This window comes from Caretta caretta, chromosome 2, assembly GCF_965140235.1.
Source record: "Caretta caretta isolate rCarCar2 chromosome 2, rCarCar1.hap1, whole genome shotgun sequence".
Taxonomy (NCBI): domain Eukaryota; kingdom Metazoa; phylum Chordata; order Testudines; family Cheloniidae; genus Caretta; species Caretta caretta.
This window is the reverse complement of record NC_134207.1, coordinates 119,598,339-119,624,162: the sequence shown is the minus strand read 5'-3', so window position 1 is coordinate 119,624,162 and position 25,824 is coordinate 119,598,339. Positions and strand designations below refer to the sequence as shown.

At 38.3% G+C, this 25,824-nt stretch overlaps 1 pseudogene; it reads right to left on the bottom strand.

The window, feature by feature from the left end:
• Positions 1-628: 628 nt before the first annotated feature.
• Positions 629-25,824, bottom strand: LOC125632099 (uncharacterized; annotated as a pseudogene).

The following is a 25,824-nucleotide window of genomic DNA, read 5'->3' as shown; positions in this document are numbered from 1 at the left end:
TATCTGTGCATTTCTGTATTTTCAAATGGTGCTCTGCTGTGGTTTAACCTTACCTTCCAATTTTCTGGATTGTTTTTCTGATAATCTTAAAGGAAATTTCTAGTTATTTGTCCCATGAATTACCAATATGTTCTCTAAACCTTAACTTCATTTTACCATTTTTGTCAGAATTTAGATCCTAAACCCTTTCTGCCTGAAAAGGATGGGAGTCTCTACATTGCTCATGTTAGTAGATTTTGCAGAGAATAAAATTCTTCATTCAAGCTGCTATATAAACACTTCACAAATGGAATAGCATTTAGCAACTCCTCCCTATTCTTTACTATTGTATTTGTTAAGGAGAAAATAATGTGTGCACACTTGTGTTATAATTTACTTGTTGGTCCAATAGAAAGTTACCACATTAAGTGTCTGTATGAATCTTTATGTAGCTGGAGTTATATTTCTGGTGTAACATTTATTACTACTAACAGATGCTACAAAATCATTACTGGCAAAGAAATAGGGAGTAACAGGAGCAAAACAGTTTCTGTTCATGGGCTATTAAAGGTCTGATTTTCATTCTCTCCAAAAAACTTAGTAATTTTTTGTTGCCACTCCAAAGTAAGTACAGACAATATAAAACCACTGAGTTTTTAAAATCAAGTTTATTGGATATGTTGTCTATATTTTTATTTTACCATTGATTAGTTTCTTATGAGACACATTTTTCATATAATTATACAGTAGCCAGGGAGCAGGGATATGTTTTCTAATATAACTAATTCTGAGAGCCAGTGCGCCAACAGATTTCACTTTCATTTACTTATTTAAAAATATGTACCTATATTTAAAATGAGCAAGATGACATCCAAGAACCGATCTTGCAGAATTCAATGCACCTAAATTGGCATTTCAATAAATTCCCCCTTTAACTGTCAAACTCACTAACTTCGAATGAAGGACAAGTCAGCATGAGATAGTCAGAAAATAGGATTGAAATACTCAGTCTTCACGTAAAACAAAACTCTTTACTCATAGCATGCCATGCTCCTCTCAGGAAAACCAGAGTTATAGCATATACTACAGTGTATATGAAGCCTCCTGCAAGGACCACTCTTTGAGCCTCGGGTTGAGTCACATTTGCCAGTCCTTTTAATGTCCTCATTGGATCAATTTCTCCTTCTCTTCTGGCTGACCTACTGCTTGATTAGCTGCTCTGGTACACATTTAAGCACGAAGAACCTAATGCTCCATTGGAAATGGTTTGAGGCTAGGGATGGGCTGGGCTGGGCTGGGCTGGGCGCTGATTAATGAGATTTCTGAACTGAGATGGTATTTCCTTATGTGCTTCCGGAGGAGTTGCTTGTCAGGGGAAGAATAGCAGCAAAAACTACAGCCAAATGCCTCACCAGTGTGATGTTGTCACACATGGAGGTCCAGGCTCTTCTTCTGGATTCTGTAATGTAATGGAAACTTATTAGAGCTTACTGGGAAAAAATTGTAACTACTACTAGTAGAAACAGTATTACAGTAGTGGCTAGAGGTCCCAACTAAGATTAGGGCCCCCTTGTGCTAGGCACTGTACAAACACACAACAAGAATCAGTTTCTGCCTGGAGAGTTTATATTCTAAGAGAGGCAAGACAGAGGTAAGAGGCTGAAGACGAGAGTATGAATTTATTGAAAAACATCTGTGTTTTGACTTTGTACTTTTAATCACATTCTCATCATTTATGGATTGACAAAAGAGCAGGCCTCCAAAATAAGAATTTAAGCCATGAGCCAAATACTGTCAGTATTCTACACTAAAAGGTGAGCTCCGTTGCATATTTGTGTATACACAAATTGATACAAATTATAAAAAAATTATTTAAAGAAAATCTTTAATGCTCCAATATGTTTTACTGTAGAATACAACCCCCACTACTTTAACTTATAACATCTTATACTGTCCTGTTAGGTACTTTTTTTTCCTGATATATAAATTGCACCAGCATAGAATCCATTAGGCTGTTGATCTGAGGGGGCCATACTCTTCAGATTACATAAAACAGTCCAGTTCAGAAACATTTCAGGTCTTGAATTTCCAAATATAGAAGTTGGAGAAACAAAAATTTGTGATGGTAGAGAAAGAAGTGTGAGAGACACATTTTAAAATTCACTACTTAGTGGACTCTTCCTATTAGATGGACAGATGTCATTGCAGATTTCATCCCATCATTTCCTATTAACTTGACTAAGGTGATGCTCGTGTCTCTGCTGAATCCAAGGCACATAAACAGTCTTCACATGTGGCAGCTCAAATCATGAAACTTTCTTGTGACTAGCTACAGGTAATCCAACCCAAAACTTTATTTTAGTCTCAAATTAAAATTAGAGTATTGGGTAGAACTCAGAGGTGTAGCTAAATTGGTGTAATTTGCACAGTCTTCTCGTTCCTTTGTTATTCCAATTATACCATCTGAGGGTATACGTCTATACTGCAGCTGTGATTTGAAGCTTGTGTAGATGTAATTGCATTAGCTTTAATTTAGCAACCTCGCAAAAAACTGCAGCGATGGCACAGCAGCACAGGGATCACCGCAGATTGTACAAGCACAGCTGATCCCCTGGGTACGTACTTGCACACGCTGAAGCCTGCACTGCTGTGCCCTCGTTGATATTTTCAGGGTGCTAGCTCGATTAAAGCTAGCCCGGGCGTATTTACACAAACTGTACATTGCACCCCAAGTGTCAACATAGCCTTAGACTTGCTTACACATGTTTACTTATGGGTACCTTACATCACTTTACCCTTCCTCTTTGAATATGGCCCACTGAGATCAACAGCCTAATGAATTCTATATTGAAGCAATTTACACAGCAGGAAAAAAAAAAAAGCAACAGGACAGTATAAGATGGTATAAGTTAAAGTAGCGGGGGTTGTAGTCTAAAGTAAAACATAGTGGAGCATTAAAAAAATTATTTAAAGAAAATATTGCAACAGTTTGTATGAATTTGTATATTCACAAATTCATACATGCAGCTATTTGGAGTATATATACTATATAGAACATTATTCAGCTCTTACGCTGATGATAAGCAAGTAATTGGTATAATGAAGTTGTATAATAAATACACCTGTGAAACGTTCTTTAAGTAAATAGCACTTTCAGAGCATGATACAGCACACTTGCTGAATTTAGTTACTCATGCATAAGGCCCAACTTAATTCACAATACTGTGGAAATTGTGGATCCTGCAATATTAGGCTTCCACCACAGTTTTGACAGCAGGATCCCCTGTTGGCAGCCCTGGGCTGCCAACAGCAGAAATCATGGAAAAATAATAATAGACCTTATTAGCACAAATAATAAATCCACAATTTCTTTTACGTGATTTTTTCCATGGCTTGTGTGCAACTCAGCCACAATTTTGAACTATCATCCTTATTCGTGCATTATATTTAAGCTCTGATCCTGCACACATGTACATGCATGCTCAACTTTGAAGATATGACCGTTCCATTGACTTCAATGGAACTACTCCCATGCCTAAAGTTAAGGATGTACATAAGGCCAGGATTAGGGCCTTATAACAAACCAACCAACCAACCTTGCAATTTGTACTAGTGCAGGGAACTAGTGAATTCTGTAAATTAGTAAATCTGATTAGAATCAAGGCCAACATGGCACAAAGCTGTACTTATTTTGTCAATGATTTAAAATAAAGCACAATATACACTAGAAAAATACTGCAGCATGTTTTGTAAAAAGATTTTCATAATATGAGAATTCACTACAGTGCCCTACTGTTAAATCTTACTTGACAGGAGGAGAATCTGACAATTTTTTGTGCAGATTATTGAGTGTGTAGTTTAGTGAACTGCAGATTAGCAGCGTTCTGCTCTGCAGTTCTGTGGTGTCTGTTATGTAATAGGAATATTTATTTGCTGACTCCTTCCTGCTCTCTAACTTATACAGTAGAACAAACATCATTCTTATAAACTTCCAAGAAGGCAGTCATCTGCTAATGAATGTGTCCTGTTTTTGTCCAAATTTGGTAGTGAATTATTTGCTCCAATTCTTGAATTTAATTCATTTTTTGTCACCGAAGCTGGACAATGTTAAGAGTTCTTAATTTCAGTGCAGCTGTCATGAAGAGTAGGAAGAGACTTTGTTGTTGTTATTCCTGTGTTCAGTTACTGCAAGGCTCATAATGTAGGTCAGGGAGTTTACTCTAAACTCGGTATTTTTGTTATTTTACCTCTTATTTGATGGATGTGTTTCCATGTTTGAACTTTGACACTGAAGGAAACTTGGAAGTAACACTTCAATTTTGCAAGCATAATCGCATCCAGTGCTAAATTATTTACTATTGACGGTTATATAATAGTCCTTCCAACCAAACCAACCAACAAATGGGTTCGGCAGACAAAACTTATCTCAGCTCTCTCAGTTTAAACCTTTGCAGTTAAATACCATTTCCCTCTGGATGTTTGCACTTAACATACAGTACAATGTTCAAAGACATAAGAATGTAAAATATTTAAGTTATCCTTTTGCATTACTTACACATTACTAAATGCTCCGTAACATACTTCAAAATATATTTGAGCTTTACCAAAGTTACCTATTGCTTCTATTCTTGATACAATGTACAGTACTGTGCCAGTGCTGTCAAACGAACAAAAGACAGGTGTATGACCTCACAATGGGAAATGCCTTAAGTAACGTGACAGTTTTCCAAGTTGTGGGGGATGGGCACTACAAGCAAACTGGCAGAAGAAATCAGTATGAGGAAAAGACCTAGTGAAGCTCATGTAACAGTGGGAAGAGACTCCCATTCATTAAATGAACGTATAGAAACGTGTTCTTCTGTCATAATCCCAGTGCCCCAGGCATGGCACAGATATCTCAATTTCCCCTCAGATATTTTTAGATTCATCATTTTCCAATTCCATATATCCTCCCTCATAGCCTGTACAATATCAATAGAAATTAAGTGGAAGCAGAGATAAAGGAGTTAGAAACATCCACTTAGAAAAACTAAACTATTCATTAGCTCTTTGTATCGAATGACTCCGTCTATAGGAGTGAATTTAAATATCTGGCTTCTTTTGTTGATGGATGGAAGTATGTAGGAAACATTCTTATTTAAAAAAAAAACCGCATAGTTATACTGTGAAAAATCTGCCCAAGCAAGGGGGACTATTTACACTTACCAACTGTACGAGCACATTTCGCATTTGTAGGGCCTCTCACTTGTGTGAGTCCTGAAATGTCTGCGCAGGGAGCTTGCATCAATTGAGGCATAAGAGCAGATTTCACATTTGAAAGGCTTCTCACCTATCAAAATATGGAAAGCAGCAGACATGTTCACATAAATGAGGAATGGGGGCTGAGAGGAGGGAGAATTCAAAGGAAATCACCAGAACATTAAAAAAAATATCCTCAGACCCACTGGCTTGTCTTTTACATATTCCCATCTGAAATAAGATCACTTGAGAGTCTATGCTAGCCAGGACGTGGAAGGTTTGGCCTGCTAGTAGCAGCTTAGGTTTCCACTGCCGAAGCAGGTTACTTATGGGATATGTGACGGTAATGTAGCTGCATCAGCAAGAACAAGCTTCAAATGTAGCCAGTGCCTATGTTGTGACAAATCTAATAATTCAGCCCCCTGGTTTGAACTCAATCGCTAAAACTCAATCACTTCAGTTGTAGAGTTATGAGATGTACTGCAAAAGACTTAAAGTGGGCCCTTCGTGACTCTCCTCTTTGCCCATGTGGCCAATTACAAAATGGTCATATACTTGCAGGCTGCATCCACGGCGAGAAATGCCTTAGTTCCCACATGGACTTGCACAAAGCCCTTCCTTCAGGTATTGAATGGTTACAACTTTTAATCTAACACACTTGACTTGAACATCTATATGAAAGCTGTTGCACTAAATAAAATCTGAAATAAAAAGTATGTTCTTGCACAAAAGGACAATTCTAGTTCTAGATAGATCACTTATTGGTAAGACACCTTTAACCTTAAATCATCACAGCTGAACGTGGTTTCAGGTAAATTGACTAACTCCATTTCCAAATTGAAGATCAGTTTACTTTTCTCCTAAAAAGACTTATCTTTGCCCCTTTTCCTGCATCAGCCCCATGAATACAGAACACTAACTCTCAGCCTGCTTTAAGTCACTAGGTTAACACTAGTTAAAAACACAGTTTCTTGCAAATTGAAGAGGAGGGAGAACAGAAGTTCTCAAAAAGCAACAGGAAACAGTATTAGCAGTGAAGCCAGGGTATTAATTATTTTTTTTGTAAAAGCATGGACACCTTTTAGCAAGAGCACAAAAAAATAATGCTTAAAAAGCAGAGGACATTAAGGGCTTCCGCCTTTTGGTGCGCATGGAAATTGTGCATGCATGCCCATCTGCACACATGCTTTGATCTGAACGTTTACCTGCATATTTTACAACATTTATCTAATAGAGGAGAACATGAAAGTGAAATACACGATAAAGAAAAACTAAACTGATAAGTCTATTTTCATGGGTTCAAACCCAAATGCAAAAAAAACCAGACAATTCAAGTTAATGGTGAAAACTTAAAAAATCTATTAGCTTGTTAAAAATGAAATAAGTTAACTTATTAACAACATCAACACAGGTAAGGTAGTATTTCCCCTCAAATATATGATTTTTAACCAGTGTCTCCCCGATTCTCTACTGGAACCATTACAAATGCAAACATGCAGGACGCTTCCATCTCCAGTGCTTTACATGTACTTTTGGTAACGGTTCATTATAAAGTAGATTTTGTTCTGTATTGTCTTAACAATAATTTTAAAAAATGAACATCATTTTGGACTCAGTATATAGAATCTTTAATCCCCAGGGGAAAACTGAATCTCAAAGAGGTTAAGGCCAAAATTTTCAAAATCATACTCAGGCTTCGTCTACACTTGAAATGCTACAGCACTTCAACATAGACACTACCTATGCTGACGGGAAGGGTTCCCGCATCGGCATAAGTAATCACCTCCACAAAAGGCGGTAACTAAGTTGATGGAAGACTACACCTGTCGACTTACCGCTGTCTACTCAGGGGGTCAGGTCAGTTTAATTGCTGTTGCTTGGGGTGCGGACTTTTCACATCCCTGAGCGACATAGTTAAGCCAACTTAATTTTCTAGTGTAGGCCAGGCCTTACAGTTAGACACCTAATACTCGGAGGGGCGGGGGGAATTCTACACCACTGCACAAGTACAGAATTAATGTCTGCCGCAGATTCCCCCCTCCCCAGAATAATTGATGCTCACGGGGAGGCGAAGAGAACCTGCAAGAGGGATCATGCTGCAATTATACCTTACACCAGAGGTGGGCAAACTACAGCCCACGGGCCACATCCGGCCCGAAGGACAGTCCTGCCTGGCCCCTCTCCTTGCCCGGGAGGCTAGCACCCAGCCCCTCCCTCGCAGCCTCAGCTCACTGCGCCGCCAGCACAATGCGCTGGGTGGCGGGGCTGTGAGCTCTAGCTGGGCAGCGCAGCTGCAGAACCTGGCCTGACCCGGTGCTTTGTGTGGCGTGGTGGTGTGGCTGGCTCCAGCCGGGTGGCGCAGCTGCCTCTCCTGGTGCTCTGGCTGTCACAGCTGTAGCGCCGTCAGCCATCGGTGCTCCAGGGAGCATGGTAAGGGGGACTGGATAGAGGGCAGGGGAGTTTGGGGTAGGGGTGTGGATAGGTTGGGGCGGTCAGAGGGTGGGGCAGTCAGGGGGGGAGGGGTTATTTAGAATGTTTTAAAGTGATGTGACTACTTGTGTATCTGGCATATCCGAGATCTATCTACTCCAAGTACCCACATGTATGCCAGGGATCCACCACCATAGAATATGGAGCCCCAAAACTGCATTAAAAAAAAAAAAAAAAAAACTCATGTCAGTCAAGTGTCAGAGTGTTGTATTCCTGACAAACCACTGAAAGCACATTTTTGTTTTTAAAAATCCCCTGAAATTTTACTTATTGCACAAGGTGGAGAGAAGTGGATATTACTTCTCCGCTACATTGCCAGGTCTGACACAAAAATTTTCCATGCACTGACTTTTGTAAATATTGTCACAAGCTGCTAATTAGCTCTCCCACTCTGCCTGCCTGTCACCCACCCACCATACATATAATGTAGCAGACTTAGGAATGCCATTCCTTTAACACAGCACATGTTTTATTCTACTTGTACAATTCAAATCTCTATTTCCTAACCTCTTAACATGCTCAGTTTAAAAAAAAAAAAAAATCATATTCACAGAGTTAAATGCCTAGCATATGGAAAATATCCAAGAGTCCCAAACTCAGGATTTCTAATACAGTGTCTTTTGTCAGGATTAGGAACTTAATATAACCATGACAATGTAAATTCCATGTACCTAAATTTCTTAAAACAAAGTGAAAAGAACCCAAGAGTATCTGTGAAAAAGGGATACTGAGCCTTCCAGTGAAGACATTAACATACCACAAAACTGAAGAAAAGAAACTGACTCAAAACATTACTCACTCAGCATACTCACCAGCAACCACACATCACACAACAAAAACACTAACCCAGGAACCTATCCTTGCAACAAAGTCTGTTGCCAACTCTGTCCACATATCTATTCAAGGGACACCATTATAGGACGGAATCACATCAGCCACACCATCAGAGGCTCGTTCACTGCACATCTATCAATGTGATATATGACATCATGTGCCAGCAATGCCCCTCTGCCACGTACATTGGCCAAACCGGACAGTCTCTACGCAAAAGAATAAATGGACACAAATCAGACATAAAGAATTATAACATTAATAAACCAGTCGGAGAACACTTCAACCTCCCTAGTCATTCAATTACAGACCTAAAAGTCGCAATTCTTCAATAAAAAAACCTTCAAAAACGGACTCCAACGAGAAACTGCAGAACTGGAATTAATTTGCAAACTGGATACCATTAAATTAGGCTTGAATAAAGACTGGGAGTGGATGGGTCATTACACAAAGTAAAAACTATTTGCCCGTGCTAATTTTTCCCCTACTGTTACTCATACCTTCTTGTCAACTGTTTGAAATGGGCCATCCTGATTATCACTACAGAAGTTTTTTTTCCTCCTGCTGATAACAGCCCACCTTAACTGATTAATCTCGTTAGAGTTGGTAAGGCAACATCCATTTTTTCATGTTCTCTGTGTGTATATATCTTCCTACTGTATTTTCCACTGCATCCATCTGATGAAGTGGGCCTTAGCCCATGAAAGCTTATGCCCAAATAAATTTGTTAATCTCTAAGGTGCCACAAGTACTCCTCATTCTTTTAGTCAGAACATCATTACTTTTATCTCAGGCAAATTCAGTTTACTTTCTGTGTGGTTTAAAAAAACAAAACAAAAAACAAAACTTAAAAAAGGTCCTCTAAGTACACAAGTACAAAAATTAAATAGAGATATTTCAGTACCTTTTTGGAAATGGCACCTTAGCTGCATCTGCTCTTGGCATTAGGTTGATATAGCTACAGCGCTAGGGAGTGTGAATTTTTCACACCCCCGAGTGGCATAGCTATGTCAACCTAACGTTTAAGTTTACACCAGGCCTAAGTCTCTAGAGGTGAGGGAAAGGAGCCAAAAGTACCTCCAGGAACTATTAAGTCTAAAACATGGCTGTGAACAGGAATATAGATCTCAATCAGAAATGCATGGAAGAACGTTCATAAGGACATCCCTATGCAGGAAAGCAGTCACCCACATCCAAACTTTAAAGATATGCTTAAGTCCCATAGAAGATAAACATATGCTTAAAGTCAAAACACTTGGATACTTAGATATTTGGTTACCATTTATTCAGTACTCAGACAAAAGTACAGTCACCCACCCACCCCAAAATAATTTAAAAAAAAAAAAACCCTCAGCTTGTCCAATTTTTTTGAATATTAACATGTTATAGACATGCCTGGTCTGTTAAATATATGTAATCAGAAATTTCACTCAACAAAAATCACTAAACATGACATGTCATAAGCATAATGATGCACTCTCTGTAATATAGTAACACCCTGTTAAATAGACAGATCTGATAACTATATTTTTGTAGAATGTCTCTAAACAGAACTCACTGTTGTAATGATTATTGCATTGTATTTAATATTTACATGGCAAGGATTTGTAAATGTATAACACTTTATCTATTTACTTATTTATTTAGAAAGTCTAAATACTTGAGTAACTGGGATGCTTTCCTGAATCAGGGACATAAACTCAATATCATAGCCAGAGTAACTAGTGGGTAAAAACCTTCTTTCATTAGAACCACTGTAAATATTTGCTAAGGAACAAAGAGAGAGATCCAAATTCTCCTACTACAAAGCAATCACCACTTTAACAAAAAAATTACAGTTTATTGTAAGTGAGAACATAATGCACACACAGAGTTTACCAGTATGGATGCGCATATGCTGTATCAATGAGGCCTTTAGCTTAGTTTTGTACTCACATGTATTCCCATGTGTCTCTGTAGAGCCAGTTTTGAAGAACACTTCCTGCCAGAGAGGAAACAAGCCTTGTCACAGCTGAAAATCATCATCTTCTCTTTTTCCTGGATAAACGTTCCAGAAGGATGACATTTCTCAGTTATAGCAACCAATTGTGTCATTGTAGCCCTTTAATGACTTTTATGGCTGATATTTATAGCTGTTAGTTTAATGGGTATAGATTAATATAATCGGGGAGGGAGAATGAAAGAACAGAGATTTATTTCAGTCCTCACAGTAGTTAAATATATTTAATATTGTATTAACTTTAAAATATTAATGCACAGAATGGACCAAATATGCATAATCTAGGCATAGGTAATTTACTGGCATCAATTGACAGTGTAGGGCAGCAAAGTGTAGAGATCCAATCTGATCTTCTAAAAACCATTGGTGTGAGTATCAAAGGTAGATTCTACCTTCCCAGCTACCTGACCCACTTTTTCCACTCTTGTACATTGCAATTATTTACATTGAAAAGTACACCTCTGAATGATATATGGGTTTATACCTCTTAAAAAGAAAAGACAGTTTTTTACTATTAAACATAGATGTAAACGTTTGAACAATAATATAGATCTCATAAGTTCTATTGCTGTTCATGTGAATTCAGGGTCTGGCACTTCTTCTAGAGCCATCTTCATGCCCACAAACTGCCTATCTATATGTTTTCAGCACCTAAAACTCCCCAACTCCCAGCAACATTAGTGAGAACTGTGGGTAAACAAGAAGTGCAGGATCAAGGCTATAATGCAGTCAGCTTATTTTTAATTAGTAATATATATCTCCATTATAGTTGTATTAGAAAAAATATAAGCAAAAAAAGATTTGGTTTAAATCCTGGTCCCATAGAAGTCAATGGCCGTCTTCCCAATTGATTTCAGAGAGTTCAAAATTTGGCCCTCCACATTTTCCAGTTTCTTGATCAACACTATTATAGAAAAAAACATTTTCATTCTGATACATTCCTGTACGTTAACTGTTAAGGTAAATGCTAACCCCAGAATACATGCACTAAAGTCACACATTACTAGTACCCATTGAGTATTTTGCTTACACCCAATAAATTGAAAATAAAGCTATAACATATATATTTCCTATTACATTTTAAAAGTCTGATATTGTAGTACTTTCACTGATTTCTGAAATTTACTACATACAGCAGCAAAGAGTCCTGTGGCACCTTATAGACTAACAGACATATTGGAGCATAAGCTTCTGTGGGTGAATACCCACTTTGTCGGATGAAGTGGGTATTCACCCACGAAAGCTTAAGCTCCAATATGTCTGTTAGTCTATAAGGTGCCACAGGATTCTTTGCCGCTTTTACAGATCCAGACTAACACGGCTACCTCTCTGATACATACAGAAGTTTACCTTATCTCTGAGATGCCAACCATGCAAAAAAACCAAAAAGAAGATTAATAAAAATATTCCAGTTTAGTTAACTCTTTATTTATAAAAAGAAAAGGAGTACTTGTGGCACCTTAGAGACTAACCAATTTATTTGAGCATAAGCTTTCGTGAGCTACAGCTCACTTCATCAGATGTATTATGCAAGGCACTGCATTTAGCCGTATGGAGTGGAAATCCATCAACTGCATAACCTCTTAATTTATAATTAACTTTTCAAAGGATGTTTGGCTGTATCAAAGTTCAAAATAAAAAGATGGAAAAAATGGACTGAACTTTCAGACGTGTATAATTTAACACTTCCTTGCACTGAAGAAATAAAGCTTGCATCATTTAGAGGATATAAGCCCATCATTTCCATAAGGGAAGTGAAAGCGGTTAAAAAAGCAAATTGTTAAAAACCTTGCTGTTCACAGAAGATATGCAATCTTGAATAAAAGAATGATTTCAGTAAACTCAAAAGCTTGAGAAGAAATAATTGGATTTAAACAGTAGATTTCAACATGTCAGCCATCTACAAAAGGCAAGCTGTACCATTCTAAATAATATTCGTTACATCAATTTTTTTCCTTCCCCTAAATATTTATAACCTTTCAACTGTAAAGCCTCACTGCAAATAGTAGATTTTCACAGATCTAGAATTCGATTTTTTTTTTTTTAAGAGCTACAAAATAAATACACAGCTCAAAAACACAGATGCTGTCTAATTTCCATAATGTCTTTTGGAATCCAATAGCCATGCACATACTGTAATTCAAAGTTATAAGTACTCTCATTCACTGATTAGGAAAAAATTCTTTGTCACTGCTTCTGCTCACTGCAATCACAATCAAAGCATTATTTTTATGTATTTAAGAGATCCCTATTTCACAATGATTTAGTGGAGCAACCCAGTTCCATCACTCAATCGACTTGAAGAGAAGTAAACCTATCAGCCATGCAGATTCTTTTGGTTTGAACTGTAGTTAAAACAAATAGTTTGTATGCATGGTTCTAACAGTTGTAAATGGTTTAAGGGGACACATGAAGACTCCAATAACCTTGTGGTCTCATCTTAGTGTTTGTGGCGTAGAATGACCAAAAGATCCATAGATATTGATCTCTGGATTTTTTTTAAATATAATGCTAGGAGGAGATTATTTATGACTATAAGTATAAGGAGAGAAAAATACTGAGATTACATGTAATTACAGCTGGGAAAACTCATTTTCACCCTTAAGAGGAAAATAAACAATACACCATAGGGATATTTCAGACACCTTTAAAAAAAAAAAAAAAAAAAAAAAAAAGAGTCCTGTGTATTTAATATAAGATTCCCATGTTTCTTTTCATAGCAACATAGGTTGCCTTGCTCAAAAAAATCTCAGGATCCATAACATTTCTGCATGATCACCGTAAGAGACACGTTTTTAAAGGGTCAGCGTAAGATGAAACATAATACACGTCATACCTAACAAAAGAACATTCCACCCTAGAGAGCTGGTGCCCCCATTCAATACCCTGTTGGCAGGTAACCCTGCCGCCCTCTTCTTTACATAAGAGCTAGCCGCTAAAGCTCAGCATGGGGAATTAAGTTATAGCACCTCTCTCAGCTCTGCAATGGCTACCTGCTAAGTGACCTCAGCTGCAACTTAAAGACTGCCACCTCCCAGCTGATCTCCAACCAACCAGCTCCTGAGGGCTCACTGGGGAGTCTAGGATCACAGAGAAAAATAAGCAGGCAACATGGAGGAAGGGAGATCATACTGGTTCATACTTGGAGGAAGTAACATTTTTTTTTTTAAGACAACGTTTTCCAAATAAGCAAGGATTGCATTCTAGTGAATTAAGTTATTTTCTTCTGCTTTTTCACTCTTAGCCCTCTAAGCACAAAACAGCTTAAAATTCACCAGACTGTCATGGACTGTGTGTACAATAATTACATAAGTTCACAAGTAGGAAAGGTCCTTATTTATGCTAAAAACAAACACTTGTTCAGTTTTAATAATCAAAGCAATTTAAAGTCTAATTTACTTTTTAATATTTGTGATGTTTACTTGTTGAATTTCTCTCAGATTGATCAATGGAATGGACTAGACAGATTAATTTGTGTTGCTGGTTAGTTTCTCATCAGGTTCACTTTTATGAAATATATTTGCATGATACGGCAATAACTGGGTGGCTAACATTATATTAGTTTAAAATATTAATTTTATATTAAATTATTAGTTTAAATAAAAGAATATTAGTTTAAAAAATGTTTCCACTAGAATTAAAAAAAAAAATAAGAACCATTTCATTTAATCTTAGGCTTTATGAAGACTTTTTTTGGTGTAAAAAAAAAAAAAAAAAAGCTATTATATTTTGGTCAAAGTTGACTTGACATTTGGCCTGATCTTGTTCCCATTAGTTTCAACAAGAGCAGGATTGGTTCCAGGTACCTTTAAATGCAATCCTGTGACTTTAAATCCAGCTTCTCTACCATACGGGTTGCAGAAGTTCCAAGTATGAATATTTCTCCTTAAAAAGAACTTTTTAAAAATAAAAATATACATTAATATCAAAATCACTGGTTGTGATGTGGTAAAAATTCACAGGCTGTTCTGAAAAAGTAGGTTTCTTGAGTAAAATATAAATATGCTCCTTTTAGCAGAATCAGATCACGTCTCTTCTTTTAACATAATCAGGAAAAACCAATTTAAAACAAAACCAATGAAATATTTAAATTTAACTAACATTATTTCAAGTCACAGAAAAAGAAATTATCTGTTAGTACTCAGTTAATGCCAGATGTTTCACTGAAATCTAGCACCTAGCTTTTTTTCAAATTCTACATGACATGCATAGGAAAGTAATCTCTCTAGGGCACTTAAACTTATCATATTAGATATCAATTAGCAACTGCAAATGTGATCACTGAACAATATTTATACTCCAAATTAATGATTTGGTAAATTTCCATAAGCTGTTTAAGGATTTGTCCGCATGGAGACTTACTGCATGGCAAGCCAGGGTTTGAATGAACACCACACTAGCAGATCGCACACTAAGTCGCCCTGGTTTTGTATCAGACATACTGTACTGGGGGGAGGAGGGGGGGGAAATCACTGTTACAAGCACACTGAAATACAAAGGCATAAATGAAAAAAAAGCACAGAGGTACATCCTTAACTCTGAATTTCCATATATGTAAACTGGAGCTTTGTGATTGTTATGTGTTTTCTGTATTTAAATTTACATAATGAGTAAAGCATTAAATAAAAACAGTATTTGTAAGGAAGAACAAAACAATACTAACCCTTTGCTGCCCCCTTCTGGAAAATACAAAGGTTCTCACAGAAAACAGTATTCAGGAATTCAGTAACCAAAAAATCGTTTCTTAGTTTACAGCCCCAAGCCTCTTTAGCCAACACCAGACCGCAAAAACTCTCTAGCTTTTTCCAGGGTCATATCTCATACTCGCAGACAGTTGCTTGGCTGGCTTGCCTGCCTTTTGCCTCTCAGTTTCTATTCTCCTTTCTCACTCTCCCCACCCAAAAAAAGTCAGCAAAAGCCCCTCTGCCCACCCAGTCTAAAACCCATGGGCAGGTTCACAAAACCCTTTTGTTTTAGGTTGGGGGGGAAGGGTGGGAGTATTTATGTTATGCTAATTGAAGGGTGCATTCAGATTCATCGACCTCATGGAGTTTTTTTTTTTAAAACTCAGTTCTTAACAAGGTTTCACCCAGCATGTAACATTTAATCTAACATTATTAGATTGTAACACATGTAACCATACATTTTTGCAGACATCAGGTCTCTTTCTGAAAATGAGGTCCATAATGATAGACACACAAACACAGTAAGTCTCACCCACATTCAGTTAATATTTTTAAAAGGTCTCAACTATAAAATCTACAGTATATAACAAAGTATTGATAAAATGTAAAAGAAAAACTCCATAAGAAAATCATGCATGCGTGGTAACAGTCCCCACCAACCCCGCAGCTTGTTCATGTGAGTAGCCCAACTACAGACCTATTTGTATACAAAGCCATGCCAAGAGAGTGCCTATTTTAGATTAACTGTGGGCCCCTCTCTCTGAAAATATTGCCCATGGCGAATAACAGTACTTGAATAATAGTCCTAAAATGGAAGTCTATAGGACTACTTGCAAGCATAAAACAGAGTTTGAACCTAATCGTAGCATAGGCCTTACCTGTTGCAGATGCTGCACATAAATTCATTTGAGTTCTTTTTTATTCTAGTTTGTTCTTTTTGTATCGGAGCGCACAAGACTATTCTCAGTTCTCTTTATTTTCTTCATCTCTTTCACTTTCTGTCTTTGATGGACATGTTTCTGATGCCTGCTCATTTGATGTGTATATTTAAATGCTTGGCCACATAATGAACATAGGAAGGGTTTGGGAGTTTTGTGTTTTGCCATATGCTCTTTCAGCTCAGCTCTGGGTGGACAGTAAAGAAATACAAATAAGCAAATTAGCAAACCCAAGCCAGAATTAGACTTAAGAATTCCCTCCGCCTACCAAAAAAAGTGCAAGTCAATCAAAATAAACTTTATTATCTTCAGTGGCGGAAAACATCTTATTAGTTTGGGATAAAACATTCTCAAAAAGGTAGGTGAAGATGTAATTGTATTTTAGAAATAGTTTCATGGGTGAGCAAGTGACTTGTTAACATATCACGATCCATGCTATATACATGAAATTAAAAAAATATGTGTATATATATATATATATATATATATATATATATATATATATATATATATAAATAAACACACATACACACACACAGACTCCAAGATGTTCAAACATTTAGTACTTAGACACAGGACAAAGTTATATTTAACTTGTTTCCTTGAAATTATATTAATCTAGTAACTGCTTATGTTTTTTTTAAATATTGCAAAAATATGGATAAGCAAATGTCTTACAGTACAGTATTTATATATAATTTTTACTCACACTCTGCAAGGTGAGGTTAGCATTCTTGTAAGTAGTTGTGACGTTATTGACAATCTATAACTGTATAGATCACTATTGCGACCACTTTTATATATTTGCAGCAAATATTGTATAAAGGTTGTCGTATAAGTGGGGGGGGGTCTATGGAGAGGTTATGGTTTGCTGGTTATGATTATGCTCTCTATATGTGTGTATCATTTTTGTAGTTAAAGTTATGAATACTGATTCTATACTGTCTGTATTTCAAACTTATACTATGCATCTGGGTAACACCCCAGACAAGTTGGTGTCAGCTCTGCCTAGCCTGCTTGATGGCCCATTAAGGACCATCAGCTATACAAATGACTCATCCAGAGAAGGCAGATACACCTTGTGACTCAGCAAAGTATGCAGGGACTTGCTCAAGTGACTCCAAACTCCATTTTGCTGTAATTTTCCACAGTAAGAACACCTCTTTGATCTTATACCTGGAAAAGACTACAAAAGAAGAAAAGGAGAAAAGTACTCCTTTTCTTTTTGCGAATACAGACTAACACGGCTGCTGCTCTGAAACCTATAAAAGGCTGATGCCTCATCTCCATCTTGTCTTCAGTCCTGCTTCATACCTCTGGAGGAACTTGCTACAAATGGAAGCTCCAAACAAAGGACTGATGACCCATCCCAGCTGTGGATGTACTCCAGAGACTTGATTTGAACCTGCAGTTTATTCTATCACTGCTACAAGCCTGAACCAAGAACTTTGCCATTAGTGTATGTAATTGATTCCATGTAACCAATTCTAGCTCTCATCTATATCTTTTTCCTTTTATGAATAAACCTTTACATTTTAGATTCTAAAGGACTGGCAACAGCGTGATTTGTGAGTAAGATCTAATTTGTATATTGACCTGGGTCTGGGGCTTGGTCCTTTGGGATCGAGAAAACCTTTTTTCTTTTACAAGGGTATTGGTTTTCATAACCATTTGTCCCCATAACGAGTGGCATTGGTGGTGATACTGGGAAACTGGAGTGTTTAAGGGAATTGATTGTGTGACTTGTGGTTAGCCAGTGGGGTAAAACCAAAGTCTTCTCTGTTTGGCTGGTTTGGTTTGCCTTGGTGTGCACAGAGAACTCGGGCTGTAACTGCCCTGCTTTAAGCAATTTGTCCTGAATTGGCACTCTCAGTTGGGTCCCACCAGAACCAGCATCGTTCCAGTAATACTTTCATAATATACCAGTATAGTACCATTCTTAAGGTGAAGACCGAAGGATAAACCAGGTCCAACAATTGTTACTATCTGGGAACAGTTAGTGCTGCAGAAGACAATTAGGAACCCACAATGAGTACTTGTGGAGTATTAGGGCTAGTCTACACAGGCAACGTTAAAGCACTGCCGCAGCAGCGCTTTAACGTGGCTTGTGTGGTTGTGGTGTAGCGCTGGGAGAGAGCTCTCCCAGTGTTTTTTTAAGAACACCTCCAAAAGGAGCGTGGCTCCCAGCGCTGGTGCACGGTCTACACTGGCGCTTTACGGCGCTGAAACTTGCTGCGCTCAGGGGGAAGGGGGGGGGTATTTTTTCACACCCCAAGCAAGAAAGTTGCAGCGCTGTAAATTGCCAGTGTAGACAAGCCCTTACAAATAAAATAGCATGTTTTAGGAACCAGGACTTTGCTTTCTGGTTCTGCTTTTCTGGTACTAATTTTTTATAGTTATTGAAAAGTCAACCTTTGTTTTTAATCTAAACCAGTTTTCTTTTTCTGCTGTGCAATATACCAATAATATACAGTTAGATGACTACTTTTGACTTGCCATTGAGCTAAGGGACTTCAATACCACTCATGTGGTGACCTCGTCTTTAAAAGTGTGTGGATTTTTTTGTTTTTAAAATACTGTGATAATCAGTCAGAAAAACATTACCACTTTAAATAGGGGGAGGCTATAAAAAGATACAAAGTATAACCCTTCTTTCCAGAGACAGTGTCTTCTTGAATTCAACTAGTTGAAACGCAGGAAAAAGAGAGTCAAGGGTGGAGGGCAAAACTCTTTAGGATGAGAGCCTTTTACGTACACTTTGAAACTGCAGCTGCAATCTTGGAACCCAATGGATTCATGATAATTCATGACATTTTTTAAATAAATATTTTTATGGAAATGTGTTCAGCTTTCCTTCAATATATAGCATTAGATACGTCTTCAGTTTAACCTTGAATGATAAAATAATATATACAGATAAGCATGACAGGCAACATTTATTGTTGGTGTAATTCTACTGAGGTTAATTAAATTAATTACAGTAGGAATGAATTTAGCCTTATCATTTTACCCTTAAACTTTTATTGTTTTATCATGTTGTTCAAATACAGACACTTCTTATGTATTATTGCCAAAAAACACTAAACTGTTACTACGGCATTTGAAATCTGAACCATCATGCAAAGCTTGTGAAAATAACTCTCTCACGCAAAACTGGCATCAAGATCAAACCAGGTCATAGGCACATTTTTGCATTAATAAAAGATATTGTCTTTGAAAATAAGCATAGGCACAATAGTATGTGAAGAGTTATATAGGCAGTATATTTTGTCAAGCTTCGAAGGAGTAAAATAATCTTAGAGAGACAAAGTGGGTGAGGTAATATCTTTTATTGGACCAACTTTTGTTGGTGAGAGAGAGTAGCTTTCAAGCTACACAGAACTCTTCTTCAGATCTGGGAAAAGTACTTAGGCTGCACCTTCACTGCAAAGCAAAAGTGTTTGGCCCCTTGGTGCTGGCTTGACTCAAGCTCGGCCCCTCCAGCCCTGCAGGGTTGGGACCCTGGGTCTGAGCCCTGGGTTAGCACACTTTCAGTGTAGGTGGAAGAGGGTTAGGCTTGAGCCCAGGCTCAAGCACGAGTTTATGTTGCAGTGTAGACATACCCTCAGATTGTCATAGCTAAATACAAGGCGGAACAGATTGCTTAGCATATTTTTTGTCCTATAACTGAAGAGGTGTTAATGGGCCACTTCACCTTGAATGGCTCCTCAGAAAGTGTGTTAACAACTGATGCTAAACAATCTGTTCCCACCTTGTATTTAGCTGTGATACTATCTTTCCCAGTCCTGAAGAGCAGTTCTGTGAAGCTCAAAAGCTTGTCTCTTTCACTAACAGAAGTTGGTCCAATAAACGATATTACCTCACCCACTTGGTCTCTAATATCCCAGGACCAACATAGATAAGCTTATTTTGTTTGCACTGTCATATCATATGTTTAAAAAGATCTGGCAAGGGCCTTTTGGGAGGGAAGGGGAAGCTGATGTTTGCATGTTAGTGTGAAAACAGAAGCAAATAAATTTGAGTAAGAATACTTTCATTTGTGGCAAGTATAGTATAACTTCATAGAGAACTATTTTATTTGACACCTGGTATAAGCATATTTTAGTTGTTCACCTCGTATTCACTGAGAGTTTGTTTGTGGTTTATCACGCTTGAATGAGCTCATTATTTTAGCAACAACAAAAATCTTGAAAGCGTAGGAAGCGAAGAAAAACAGAAAATGAGATATTAGCTATTACATGAAAATATTAGTGATTAATATAACCAATCCCAAGACAAAACAACAGTGTTAGGAGGGGACCTGTGAAATTCCATCAACTTTAGCAATATGTGCTAAATGCCCTGCAACAGCTTGGTAAAGAAGAGAGGCATTCAGCACATGAAGTGAGCTGTAGCTCACGAAAGCTTATGCTCAAATAAATTGGTTAGTCTCTAAGGTGCCACAAGTACTCCTTTTCTTTTTGCGAATACAGACTAACATGGCTGTTACTCTGAAACCTGTCATTCAGCACATTGTTACCTAGGGGGAAAAAAGTGTGTGTCTTTTTCTCCCCCACTTCAGCCAATGCCATCCAGCCTCACCTGGATTGCCAATTCTCTAGTGTGATGCCCCAGCAAGCATTGTAGTGTCAGTATCACAAAGGCTGGATTACTCAGCCAACCACTATAGTAGACGGGGCAGAAAAATGCCCATTTTTAGTTATATTACACAGTTTTGCAAAGACTTTAAAATATTTTATCCCTTTTGGGATAAAATATTAAAAAATTATTCAAGATAATGTTAAAAATAAAAAGGCACTTACTTGACCCTCCACCCACAATATATGCCAGCTCCATGCTTCAGTGGGGTGCGGTGGTCAATATGACATCACCAACAAGGTGTCATGATGGAGCTGAAGCCGGCGACCCAAGAGGGTCTGAATGTCCCAGGACCTAAGGAGAAATTTGTGAGCTTTTAATTAACAACGTGCTGAATGCCTCTTATAGCTTGGTTGCTAATGGCATTCAGCACATATTGCTAAAGTTGATGGATTTTTGTCAGTTTTCTTTAAAAGTTACTAATCTTGCCATTTCCCCCAAATCTCCTTAATATATCACGCACAAATGTTGCATTCAAAGATTAAGGTTGCAAAGTTAAGCGCTCAAAAAAGAGAAAGAAGTTAGAAAAATGCCAGAATCCCTGCCAAGCTAGTCTCATCCCTCCAGAATCCCTGTTCCAGTCTCCCCTCACCCAACCCACTCCCACCCTCAGGCACCTTGTCCAGCAAGCCACAGCGTCCCCCACAGCCCATATCTGATCTGTCTCTCCCCTCACCCTGGCCACCAGTTGCCCTCCTCTGCCCATGTGTCCCATCACCACTGGCTCCCAGTTCTTGTCCCCACTCAGTTCTTGTCCCAGACTTTCTACTCTGCCAGTCCCAGTTCTCCCCACAAGTTTCCCCGTGTCAGATATGTTCCCCCAGTTCTCTCCCCTCCATCCCCTGGCCCCTCTGGTTCCCAGTGCCAGTCTGTTCACCCACCCAATACCAGTCTTTTTGCCCACCCCAAATTTCAATCCCAGTTTTCACCTCTCTTTCCCATAACAGCATAAGATCCTTTGTATTCAGAACCCAAGTTACCTTTTCCCCACCCCATGTCTCTGTGATAGGGAGCCACTATAGAGCTCTCTATCCCTCGGATAGCAGCAGCAGGATATAGTGTTTCCCGAACACAGCAAATCCCACCACATTATTTTTAAAAACCTGTTTTTTTCTTTTAACACTCCCACTCCTTAACCCTTTTATACTAAATATTCACATGTAGGGCTGTACCATTCCGTGAACATCACTATTTACAGTAATAGGATACAGCATTAAAAACCCAACAAATTATTGATTTTAACAAATATTTATGAAATAGTTTGCTGTATTTTAATAACCAAGAAGCTAGAAAAAGAGACAAACACCTAGTAAAGCATATAAATTAAAGAGCTACCTACATTTGGAAGAACCATCTTTCACATTCGGTGCACGGATGTGGTCTGGAACTGTAGTTGTGGGTGCAGAGATGCTTGTAGACCTCGTTCCACTCTCCGTCTGTGTCAAAAAGCCATAGATCATTGAAATGTATCAGCGTCAGAGGAAACAAATAGAAGTAAATACAGAAAATATCACTAATTCTTCTAAAACTATACATTTAACCATGTTCAACAATCTTCCTTGTTTTCAGCTATACATTTTGTTTCCCTATTCATAAAATGTAGGTAACAGTTACATCACAGCCAAGTAAGTATTAGTTAATGTTTATAGTGGGAATATAGCGGTTTAAAGATAAAAATAGCAAAGTGTTATTAAACTACAGACAGAGTAAATCCACGTAAAGTTACTTTTCCCATTACATGTGACATGACTTTCAAGTCCTAATAGTCCAGGAGAAGTTAAAAAAAGTCCAACTTTTTTTTTTTTAAATAAAAACAAATATTTAGAATCCACAGATTATAGTTTAAAATGAGATGTAATTCTGTAGAGCAGAGTAACATTTTCATAAAAAGGTACATTTACAAAAGCTTATTCAACACACAGATTTGTATTGTTCCTGCCTGTAACAAATTTCCCAGTAACACTAAGATTATTTGTTATAGCTCATCACAGATTGTATCATACTACATCAGTGGTTATCAACTCTGGTGCACTGCTTGTTCAGGGAAAGCCCCGGTGCACCAGGCCGGTTTGTTTACCTGCCGCGTCTGCAGGTTCAGCTGATCGCGGCTCCTACTGGCCGCGATTAGCCACTCCAGGCCAATGGGGGCTGCAGGAAGGGGGCCAGCATATCCCTTGGCCCGCACCGCTTCCAGCAGCCCCCATTGGCCTGGAGCGGCAAACCGCGGCCAGTGGGAACTGCGATCAGCCGAACCTGTGGATGCGGCAGGTAAACAAACTGGCTCAGCCCGCCAGGGCCTTTCCCTGAACAAGCGGTGGACCAGAGTTGAGAACCACTGTACTACATGCTGAAACTCTTAAAGTACATCTTTGTAACTCTCAATATACATTATGCTTACAGATGGGTTTACAATGAGGGTGAAAGTATGAGAAAAATAAATGTTTGAGACTTACCAATAAAATCACATTGCAGACATTTAAACAAGATACCATAATGGAAAGATATACGCAGATTTCTCACTTGCTCAGTTTCATAAAGAGATGAACACTTTGTGCATAGAAAGAGATTACGTTTTCCATGATGGTTGTTCCTATGCATTTTCCATGAACTTGGCAACATAAAAACTCTCTTGCAAATCAGACACTGGTAGCTCTCTTTTACCGGCTTGTGTGTTTTTAAATTATTTTTCATTAAGTTCCATTCAGTCATGCAGCAACTGCAATAAACACATTTGAAGCCCTCATCCCCATCATGACATTTAACGTGGATTTTATAAGCACCTTTTGACTTCAGTTCTTGGTCACATATGTTGCAGTGTTGTATTCTTTCAGCACTTGGTTTTAAAGTGCAAATACCTTTCAAAGGCTGAGCTAAGCCACTGTTTTCAGGTTTGACCTTCTTCTTACTTTTACTATTTTCTTGTTTGACTTCAACTTTAGTTGTTTTCACTTCTACCTTTAAGGTTTGAGTTTTAATGCTGGAAATGCAACACAGGCCAAGTCACATGAGATGTTCAAATTGGGCTTCCTCCTCATCTTTGCTTTTTTTAGATTCATTGGGGTCTGTGGAATATGAGAGGTGATTAGGCACCACAAAGCAGGGCTCCTCAAGCTGAAACTGACCTGCTTCTTCTTCAAACAGTGTGTTTACCTTACAAGAATGAGAGCCATTAGGATTATCACGGTAACTCCCCAGGCTCACATCACAGCATTCAGGGCTTATGTTATGAAGCATCTGGTACATGGGCAACAGAAATGACATCTTTGCAAGGTTTTCTTCATTTTCTTTGTTTTCTTGGCTGATTTCATCCCCTATGCTGTATGAGTCATCTTCATCTTGATCTGGGCCCATTTCAAGGCACTAAGAAATGTGGCAAATTCTACCCTGTTTATGAATGTTAGTCATAGGAGTTCTGATTCTATTCTTGATACTGCTTGTGAACTTACAAAGTTTGCACCTGTATACTTCAACCAAAAACATTTCCACCAGGCTGGCAATTTGGGTTTCAAAGCCTTCTGTCCCAGAGGCATAAAATCAGGATGTTGTGATCTCCTCAGATAAATGTAGGTTTGTGGAAGGAATGTACTGGAATTTATATTTAAATTCATTCATTTTCAGAAAGTGCAAGTACACAAGTCTATAAGAGAAACATAAATAAAGCAGTTCTATGATCTGCAAAGCTGGTATATCAGCACTCTTCTCCAGAAGAAGATAATTTATCCTAAATCTTCAGTAATACTAAGCAAGATATACATAAAGTGCCTATTTACATTTTCCCAACTAGAGATTGATGCATACTATGCTATGGTATATTTATATTTCAATTATTATTGTTGCCTTTTCTCAGAAGTTACAACAAGAGGACCTAGGGTCAGATTATAATCTAAATTGCATTAGGGTATATAAAATTCAAGGGTGAAATCATAGCCTCTTGGAAGACAACAGAAGTTTTGAAAGTAAAAAATTTATACCTAAATGCCTTATACAAAGCAGCTTATTTTTTACTTCAGTAAGTTATTAATATTACAGATGAAACATTTATTCTGTAACTTCAAACTTGAGATTTTAGAAAACTATTTGTTTTAAAAAAACAATCCCAAATCATTTGCTACTTTCTCCTCTATTGGATTTTTGTTGTGTATTCGTTTTGGGACTTGCATAAAATTTATGAATCCCATGGCAAAGACTTTTCCATAGAAAAATGCATTATTAAGATACAAACATCTCAGCATACATTAATTCACAAATCTATAGAGTTGACATATATACAGAGCATCCACTACTGACAAGGGGCTGTGCCTTTTTATACAAATCTTTACAGTCTGTTAACCTCCCCGATTCTTTTAAAATAATCAAGTAATCCTGAATGCATCACAGCAGCTGGAAGCCCTATACCTGATCATTTGTAGTACATCTCCCTGCACACCTTCCTCTGCTCCCACCAGTGCAAGATCGCTCCTTATATTTAAAGCCTTGCAAATCTGCAGATTTCCACTTTATATCCAGTGACGTTTGCTGATCACGGATCAGATGCAGATACACATTTTGTATCCACTGTAGGGCTCTACTAATACAATATTTTGTTCTCTGATGCTATGAATTCCCCTTACGCAGGAAATGGCGAAGAACCAGCTGACCGTACCTGCTATACAGCAAAACCAGGGAGGTAGTAGCAGCAGGGACTAGTGCCGGAGGAAGACAATCAGGGGCAGGTCCCCCTTGCGCCTGTTTGGCAGGCGAGGGCACACGGTCACCTCAAAGCACCACCTACAGCTACAACGGCTGCGCATCATCCTCCCGCAGCCACCCCTTGCAATAGCCGCTGCTGCTTGGACGGACTCTCAACTGAAAGCACGTGCCGCTCCCACACTGCTCGGGTCAGCGGCGCGTGAAGGGAAGGGAGGAAGGTTCCATTCCGCTCGTCAGGGGTCACTGGCTGCATTGCTGAGTTAGTCTCACCCTGTTTCCGGGCCTGCGCGGCTCAGAAACGCCCCTCTCCGCTAGCTTTCCTGCTTCCGGCCCCCAA